A 10,159-nucleotide genomic window follows, 5' to 3' on the forward strand; every position below is an offset into this window, starting at 1 on the left:
GGATGGCATTTGTAAACTAAATATCCCTTTAGACTTAAGATATTCTGCTAAATTCCTGGTTCAGTGTAGCATAGAGAAAAAAGTAACTAGTAAACTAACAGTTTCTAATGTTCCAGTCATTTGAATCAAACTAAGTGACATTTGATGGTGTCACAAACCTATGTCTGGCTAAGTTTTTCTGCTTTATCCCTTATTCATCCTGCTTTATCCCTTATTCAGCAAGTTATGACTACTGCTATCAAAGCTGACAGCTGACCCATCAAGCAGCAGCATTTTTCTCATTCCCAGTGATCACTTTATTTAGCAGGATAGATTTTGACATCAGTCCCATTCTAGTAGAAGAGAAAAAGGCCCACATGCTAACATGTTGGTGGGAGATTTCTTTTCCTTTAGAACACTAAACAAGATCACATGTAGAACATGGTTGACAGAAAACATTCCACCTGTTTTTTGTCGTTTTTTTTTTTTAACCACAAAGATAATAAAAATAAAAATCTATATCTTTTAAAGTAAGTTATGAAGAAAAATGTCTGGGGGCTTACCTCTTCCTGCCATTTGATCTGCCACATGGAATTGCATTAGTTTTGTGTCAGGACCAACACAGAATCGGTATGATGACATGTTCAACAGGAAGCTTATAGAGGTGCTATGAAGTTTGAAAAATGCTATTAGAGTAACTGGATTAATATTTCAGAAGTTCCATCTAAAATTGTGGCTATATAGATTTTCATGTCTAAGGTTGTGTGTTCGGAAGCATTCACTGGAGGAGATGTGTAAACAAGGTTTACTCAGATCAAATGCGTAGGGGGCCTCACTATATGCAACCACATTTTCCACTCAGTGTTTCTTAATCTGTAGGAAGTTGGGTACACAAAGCTAGGTCTTCTTGTTCAAACAAATGGTCCACCATGTTTGTTTTAATTAATATACTCAGACCAGAAAGATAACAGTAGTTACCCATCACCATGCACCACACCCATATCTATGGTAATGTGTGTTTGGTTTTATTCTCATGATGTAAAGAGAAGGAGTTGGCAGAAACAGGGAAGAGACTAGAGTGGGCAATCTTTTCTCTCTTCCTGCTGAAACTCTCCTGAGCAGTCCTCCTGGATACTTCATCCCTTTCCCCACTCAAGACTGAAGCCTGATAGTACTCAGTACTGTACATACACTACTCAATAGAGTTCCCGCCCTGATGAACTTACAATCTAAAGAGACCCGACAGGCCAAGGGTGGAGAGAAAGGAAATATCCCATTTTACAGATGTGAAAGAGTCAAATTAAATGACCGCCCAAGGTGACACAGGAAGTCGCTATGGCACAGCCAAGGTTTGAATGCAGATTTTCTTCAATGTCAGCCCAGTGCCTTAACCACAAGACCAAAACTTTGTCTAATTCTGCTACCTTCTGACAGTGGCAAAAGAAGGCATACAGTTATATTGCATGGATTATTAGAATATTTTTTTAAATAATAGCTACCTCTGACATAGCATTTTACAAAGCAAGTAAGTATCATTAGGTCTATTACAGACTGAGAAACTGAAGTACAGAGATTGGCTTAATATTGCCTGCAACTGCCGGAGCAAAGAATATAAGCCAAGTTTCTTGCCTTCCAACTTAGTGCCTGATTAATTATAGCACTTTCAAACCTACATTTTGTCAGAAATACAAAGCTTATGGGGCCACCTTTGAAAATCCAGCAAAAAAATGCTGTTTGACCAGAGGATAAAAATTTCAAAGTTACTTATTTTTGAAGAGGGTTTTGTGATAAGTGCTTAGTGTCAAATTGATATCATCTGAACCAATATGCTTAGTAAAAGCAAATTAAATGTGGTACCTAAGGAAGTGGAAGTATATATTCTAAATGTTAAGAAAGAAGTTGTGCTGTCTTGGAGATCAGTTAGTAAATTTATGTCCAGTATGATTACCTTTCATGGGATTTATTCACTTTAAATGATGTGTAATAGATATTTATTATTCATAAGGGTTTCTTTGCCAACGAACAGTAGACTTCTTGGGTATACAGTTGAGATGTCCAGGCTAAAAAGGCAGAGCAAAGACCATGTAATAAAATATTAAAAGTTAGCAGATATTAGTATAAATGTTCTGAATTGGTAATTTGCACAAATAGCATTAAAGGAAGGAAGGCCTTGTATTTAAGGCATTTGACTAGGATTTAGGAAATCTGATTATTTCCTAGCTCTGCCAAATATCCTGTGTAACCATGGGCATTTACTTAATCTCTTGGTACTTTAGTTCCCCATCTGTACATTGGGGATAAAGATACTTACTATTTACACCTTCTGTTATCTGTTTAGATTACCAACTTTTCAAGGTAGGGACCATCTCTGACTGTGTTTGTACAGTGCCCAGCACAATGGAGTCTTGATCTCCGCTGGATCATCTCGGTGCGACTGTATTACAAATGTTCTATCTGATGATTGTAAAGTGGTATATTTGAAATAAACCAATGATCAGAATTTTGTTTCTAATGGACAAGAGGCAGCGACAACAAACCACCATCTGGGACAACATCTTCCCATGAGTTTGTATTGCACCTTGCAGAAGGGGCCCTTCAGTGCTACTATAATACAAACAACCTTTAAACAAAGGAAGAGCCAGAAAATTTATGTACAATGTAAACTTGTGTATACCCAAGAAGTCTACTGAAGAACTAATATAGCTCCAATGGCTTTAATGGAGCTATTAGTTACACCATTTTAGAATGTGGCACACAGATTTAAGCTCAACTGTAATTTTGGCTAATCAGTGTGTATATATATAAAGCTGTCATTGCTGAGAGTAAGCTAGCTTTCTTGACTGGTGTCAAGTGCATCAGAACAAACAAGGTAAATCTATTGACACATCTTTGCAGTTAGAAAAGGAGTACTAGTGGCACCTTCGAGACTAACCAATTTGAGCATAAGCTTTCGTGAGCTACATCTGATGAAGTGAGCTGTAGCTCACGAAAACTTATGCTCAAATAAATTGGTTAGTCTCTAAGGTGCCACAAGTACTCCTTTTCTTTTTGCGAATACAGACTAACATGGCTGCTACTCTGAAACCTGTAATCTTTGCAGCTGTTTGTTTAAGCACTAATAGGAGAAATCTCCAGCTGTGTAGTTCAAATGGGCAAAAGTGCCAAAGCTGAGTGTTAATGTGGTGGAGAGAAATCAAAGGTTTGTTCTTCCAATATACAATAAAATCAGCCATTAGGAGTCTCTCAGCCCTTTCATGTGCAACCACATAATAAGGACAGAAAACTGGATTACAGAGGAAATTTAAGATTTTTCCTCTCCCAAACACTTACTTCAAAAGATGTTTATACAGGTTCACAGAATCATTCTCATGTCTGAGTGAAAATGGACCTGATGCTATTTCTGCCCTTGAGTTGATTCTACATCATCCACTAGTCATCTAATTCTCCTGTTTTAGGTTATACTTGGCATATTTTCTCACTTGTTCTTGAATCTGAAGTTATTTCAGAGAGCCAAATTCTAAAAAGACGACCCGCTTTGATCCTTTCAGAATTAAGTTTACATTGAAATGTGTTTGCTGCATTCTCTGTTAAAAGGAAGCACTCACCTAGGACCAGATCCTGATGAATCTGGCCACCAGTTTCTCCAGTCTTTCTGAATATGGAACAATAAAATTTTAAATGTGGCTTATACTTTATGGTAATAGGTGCTATAGGGAAACCTAAGACAGCTAAATAGAGATCATTCTCCAGCTCAGTGTTTGGGCACGTGTCATGTCTCCTAGTGGTTGGCCCTACAAGCATAAGAGTATGGCACATGAGTGCTCATTTTTTTTCCCCCCAGAGGTGCTGAGCACCTGGGAATCTTACAGATTTCAACTGGGGAGTTGTGGGTGTGCTACCCCTCTAAAAACGACATTCTTATGGCCTGATTATAGTCAATGGGAGTTTTGTCATGAACTTCAAAGGGAATAGTATCAGGGCCTTACTGACTTCTGTGAGACTGCTCCCTTACGTAAGGGTTTGCAAGACTGAGTCCTAAGGCTGCAAAACTGTTCTGCCACACCATTAATTTTGTTTCCTAGTCTCCCTCTTGCTTAGCTTTGCAAGCTTAGTACTTGAAACTATAGGGTACTGAGGGCCTTCTTTGCCCATTGACATCATCAGGCCACTGCAGAAGTTGCTCAATACCTTAAAAAAAAAAAAACCAACAGCCAATTATTGTAAGTGTTTTGTGTCAGGAGAACTTTATGCTCTTTAACTGGCTGATTTGCAGAAACAGGTGCCAATAATAATTGACGCATAACATCTAAACTTTACTTTTTAGTACTTTGTTCTTTCTAGGGGAAGAACGAACCTTGTCATTTCCATGAAAAGTTTGACATATACTTTTCTCCTCTGCAACTAATATGTAGAAATTCATATTGTACCTTGAGTTATTCAGAAGGAAGATTATAATGCCAAATTTGACATTTAATTCCACTAAACTTTATATTTCCTGCACTGTGCTGCAAAGCCAGCTCTGTTAAGACAAAGACATGCAGCACCACTAAAGATAATGTAAGTGGCAACAACACATCCTAGATGTGTTCAGTGGGTGAAAAAAAAAATCACTTTCTTCATGGGCAGAATAGCCATAATCTAATTCATTTGAAGGTGCATGCAATAATTGAGTTGTATCCAAAATACAGCTTTCATTGAACGTAAGTGGAAAGGAATGTCAAACATCAACATAAGACTCATTCTGCCACATTAATATATCTACAGTGACAGATCCTAAATTTGGTTTCTGAGGTAACAAAAGTAACTATGTAATAAAAGTAATGTATGTATTTGAAGACCTGGGAATTGAAATCCCATTAACGGAGTTATGTTTAGAAGAAACCATCTTCTCTGGCATTGATCGCTGTCAACACGTTTTAATTTTGTCTTGAAGGAGAATTTTGGTGTTCAAAGGAGAGTTTCATCTCTATGGCCCATTTATAACTTGGCCTGTCTTCTTAGAATGTAATTTTTATTGACTCTTTTCGTTAGCCCGATACTACAGCATTTGTTATAGTAACAAGCTGGAAGAACAAGAAATACTTTTACCGTATTTTTGATAAATTCACACAATAAACTGTTCATAGTATTTTAATTTAAGAAGAGAGCTCTTTAATATCTGCTACTAAGGTCAATTTGTTTCCCATAGGCTTTTTCAGTTGACTAATTTTCAGATTCAAGCTACAGGTACAATGTACTTAGCTTTGGCTTCAAGCTTGCTCCTATTTCTTATTTACTAGGTTGTACTACAGGACCACACAGAACAGTCCTTACCCCTTTATGGCCCTGCGCAGGCTTCTTAGAGCAGGTAGGGGGGGAGGGCTGAGGAACAGGTGAGCAGGGAGTCTAGCACACCAGCTAAAACTGCTCACCTCATGGTGATATAGGCTAGCAACAAATCCCTATCCTTATCAGAGAGGACTTGTACCCCAGAGAAGTATCTGAGTCACAATGCCTAACAGGGCTACTCCTAGATGGTGCCACATACTCATCAACCTTTGCCTGTCAGCAAAATCTAGCCCTGAATTTTTTTACATACTATTAAAAGAATTGCTTCCTTCCCTGCTATGTACACTGTTGCATCAATTAATTTAACTTTTTTACTAGATGTAGCCATCTTGATTTAACTACGAGCAAGGAACAGCCAGGTCATTTGTCTATTATCAGTTCACTTCCACTCCGCATTGCTTTTTTTATTCCACAATTTCTTGTTTCCAGACATTGTGGATGTCTGTTTGGACCAGTTTCACCTATTTCCCAACAGTTGCATCATCATCTCATGTCTTGTATACTAGCAATTTTATTTTTTCCCCATGAAATGCAGACAGACATGTCTACTAATGACATGCATATTAACCTGCCAGTTGGGATAAACTGCATCATTTATGACAATGCACATATCCCTTCTGACACAGGATTCCCTGCATATCATTTGAGCTCAACTTCTGTTGTTACACTATGTAGGTTCCCATTCTCAAAGTCATCACTGATATTAGTTGTTATTTTGTCATTTACTCCACATACAGTATGCTAAGAGTATTCTATATAGGCTGCTGATGGACACCATCAGGCGCCTTGTCAAAGCCAATAAATGTCATCAGCACCAGAATGTGCTGTTCTCATGTCTATGGCAGTCCCCTGGAGGGCATACAAGCAACAATTCCAGAATCTAGCCACTTGTTCCCCTGCTACTTCTCCCTCCTCTGCCTGCTTGCTCATTGCATTTTATCTCCTTAACATTATAGTTAAGGATTAGAATATTTGGAATGACATACTCATGGGGTGTCACAGTAGGAACATTCCTTTGTGCTGCTGTTTGTATCCTCGATTACTTTTATGGTATTACATGCTTTTATTCTAGAGACAGTAGTAAACTAGTTTTCAGCTCTGCAGTGCCCTTTATCTAAGGTTCACAGTGTTCAAATGCTAATTGCCTAATTTGCGGTGGCATTCAGAAAAATCAAATAATGTATCTCTTTCGCAGGTGGGTAAACTGAGACACAGATTTAGGGCAACAAAGAATAGGGCTTCTACTTCTCATTTTGGGCTAGGCTGTCATTGCCTTCATTTGGTTTTGCCTTGGGTAGAAGGCCCTTCTCAGATTGTGACTCCAGCATTAAGGGAAGATCAAGCCTCTTCGCTTGATATCTGCCCAAGGTAAGTGGGAGAGGAGGGGATAGAAAGAAGTAGGGAGGGGAGGAGCCATGGTTCTATCACTGCTACTTGTTTATCAGAGTAGGGAGGCTGGTGCACAGTAGGGAGAAAGCTGTTCCACAAAGGCATTCCCTGCCTTACCTAGCTGGAGTGCTCTCCTGGTGAATCAAAGTCTCCTAGAGGAGTCATCTTCCTCTCTGGGTCTCTCACAGAATCCTTCTTGCTCTCTGCCAGTCATAGCAACCTTCTCCCTCATCTATCCCAGAGCCTGACTGGATCATATGAGCCACCAGTCATATAGCCTTCATTGTCCCACACCTGGAGGGGAGTTGGTTGTGTCACAGATGGGGCTGACACCCATCTTCCTGTAAAGGGCAAGCCACCTTGTGGTAGGGGAAATACAGAAGAATTGTACAAGGTCTGCACTGACTTGCTGGCCTTTTTTTTACTCTTTATGTAAGCGGGGTAATAGTTCCGCTCTTGTGGGGAACTTTCCTGTCTTCTGCACTGTGAAGTGGGCTAGCGACAGGATCCGAGTCCTCGCTCCCACTTCCTTTACCCAGTGGCCTCCCTGCCCTTTAGAACTCCCCTTCCACTCTCCTGTCTGGCAGAGTCCTCGTAACCCCAATAAGGCTGGGCCCAGGATTCCTGGGGGGCTCGACCCTCAACCCTGCTGTGGTCACCTAGGACAGGGGCTAGGGTGTCCCCACTCTGGGGTACTCTCTCTGCACTGGGCACTTCTCTGACCCACTGACCATTACATACAAGTTAAAGCAAATGCAAGTTATTTAATCAACAATTAATTTAAAAAAAAAGAATAAGGAAAAATGGGAAAGGTTAAAGGAAACACATCAACCCGCTCTGTCAGGGAACATCACAAATGGTGTCTCTGGAACGTCAGGGCAGTTTACAGTCTGTTCCTTGTAAGTCCCAGGCCACCTTCTCCGGCCCTGGCTGTGCTGCAGGAATGCTGTGGGTTGGACACTAGCTCTGGTGGTGGCCACACGCTCGCAGGCTCCAAGTGGTAGGACCCTTCTTCCCAGTGTTGCCCCCACCCTGTTGGGGTTACGATCCAAGCCTGGCCTACAGAGCCTCTAGGCTGAGGTGTCTCCCTGTGCTGGTCTCCCCAGCTGCTCACTGCACCCAGCAGCACCACTCTGTCTCTGCACTGCTGCTGCTCTGCCTCCAGCTCCCTGGGCTGCTTTTCTGGCCCCTCTGGCTCTGGTTGCTGCAGCTCTGCTCCCAGTACAGATCTGCTCTCTCTGGATCTGGTACACCTCTACTCCCCAGCTCAGCTCGGGCCCCTGCTTTCTCCTTAGCTCGGCCCCACCCTGTCTGACCCAGGCAAAATCCAGCTCACACGGAGGACAGGACCTCTCTGGCCTCCTGACTCCCTGATTAGCCTGCCCGCACTGTCATTCAGGCTGACCTGGAGCACTGGCCTCTCCCCATTGTTCCTGGGGGCTGTCAGTCCCAGGGTCCTGATTCCCCATGGACCCTTCCCTCTTTTTAGTACTGGGAGCTAGCAACTAAAACACCCCCACCGAATGTTAGTAAGGGGGCAACAGTCCCCTTACATTTAGGCCAAGTTTAAACTAGTTCTTCAATAAAATATGCCAAAAATCTGAGTCTGATTGTGCCTCATGAGTACCATTGACCTCCACAGAATTACTTGAGCAATTGACTGCTCACCAATGCGAAGGAAGGCATAAACAGTCTAGTGCTGGGTGTGCAGAAAATGCATAATTGTGCGGGCAAGTGGGTGCATGCTTGTTTGATGCAACAATTTGTTGAAGCAGCTTTGGAGATTTGGGCCTTTTATATTTAAAATGAAATGCCCAGCCAGATATTTGTCAATGCTGGTAAACTATAATAGAAACATTAAATTGAATTAAATATGGCAGGATGTCCTGCAATAACTTTTAACCCAATCATGCAAAGAAACTTAGTTAAAACATATAGTATCTTTCAGAGGGTTATTAATAATTGAAGAGACACTGCCCTTCTCTTTATTGCCAAGGACCTTGAAATGCTTATGTCTATAACTACCAGCATTTACAGCTGAAAGATATCATAAATATTTTAAAAGTAGCAGCAGGCATTCAAATAATTACATATGTAATATTTGTCTCCACTGAAATAAACTGAAGAACAGAAAGCATGTCCTTTCTATTAGCCATCATTAACTTTAAGGGCTTTTTTAAATAAGCTTTCAATCTGTGTTTACTCAATTTTCCTGGCAGAGAAGAGGAAAAAACCCATAGAAAAAAAATTGTGTTCAAAATACCTCAAAGAGCCATTTCAGAAGTAGAGTGTAATATTTGTAGGCACTTCGCATACAGCCAGATGGAGGCCCTCCATATTAAAGTTAATGTAGAAATAGAAATTGCACAGTCAACAACTCTGTTGTCCCTTAAAAAAAAAATACTAAGCCCCCAATCCTGTAAGCAACTCTGAATTTGCAGTCCTTGATATGCAGAGCTGCTTGCAGAGTTAAGTCCTAAATTTGAATAAGAGACTTTGTTGCAAGTACTATGACCTATGCTACATTTATCTATAGATTTTGTACATCACAGTATGCACATAGCTCACATATCTGGAGAGTCTCAGTGGAGAGCTGTCATAAACATAAATGGAAGGGTAAACACCTTTAAATCCCTCCTGGCCCAAGGAAAAACCATTTCACCTGTAAAGGGTTAAGAAGCTAGGATAACCTCGCTGGCACCTGACCAAAACGACCAATGAGGAGACAAGATACTTTCAATGCTGGAGGGGGGGAGAAACAAAGGTTCTCTCGGTCTGTGTGTTGCTTTCGCTGGGACCAGAGCAGGAATGCAGGTCAGAACTCCTGTAAACGGCTAATAAGCAATCTAGTTAGATATGCATTAGATTTGGTTTTGTTTAAATGGCTGATAAAATAAGTTGTGCTGAATGGAATGGATATTCCTGTCTTTGTGTAACTTAAGGTTTTGCCTAGAGGGATTCTCTATGTTTTGAATCTGATTACCCTGTAAAGTATTTACCATCCTGATTTTACAGAGGTGATTCTTTTACCTTTTCTTCAGTTAAAATTCTTCTTTTAAGAACCTGATTGCTTTTTAACTGTTCTTAAGATCCAAGGGTTTGGGTCTGTGTTCACTTATGCAAATTGGTGAGGATTTTTATCAAGCCTTCCCTAGGAAAGGGGGTGTAGGGCTTGGGAGGATTCTGGGGGGGAAAAGACATTTCCAAGCGGGCTCTTTCCCTGTTATATATTTGTTAGATGCTTGGTGGTGCCAGCAATAAAGTCCAGGGGCAAAAGGTAAAATAGTTTGTGCCTTGGGGAAGTTTTAACCTAAGATGGTAAAAAAAAGCTTTGGGGGTTTTCATGCAGGTCCCCACATCTGTACCCTAGAGTTCAGAGTGGGGAAGGAACCTTGAGAAGAGCTAACTACAGAAATAAGAGTTCTGAGAAGCATCATGTAATTACAATGTAAGCAAATGCTTT

This window comes from Caretta caretta, chromosome 7 (genome assembly GCF_965140235.1).
Source record: "Caretta caretta isolate rCarCar2 chromosome 7, rCarCar1.hap1, whole genome shotgun sequence".
NCBI lineage: Eukaryota > Metazoa > Chordata > Testudines > Cheloniidae > Caretta > Caretta caretta.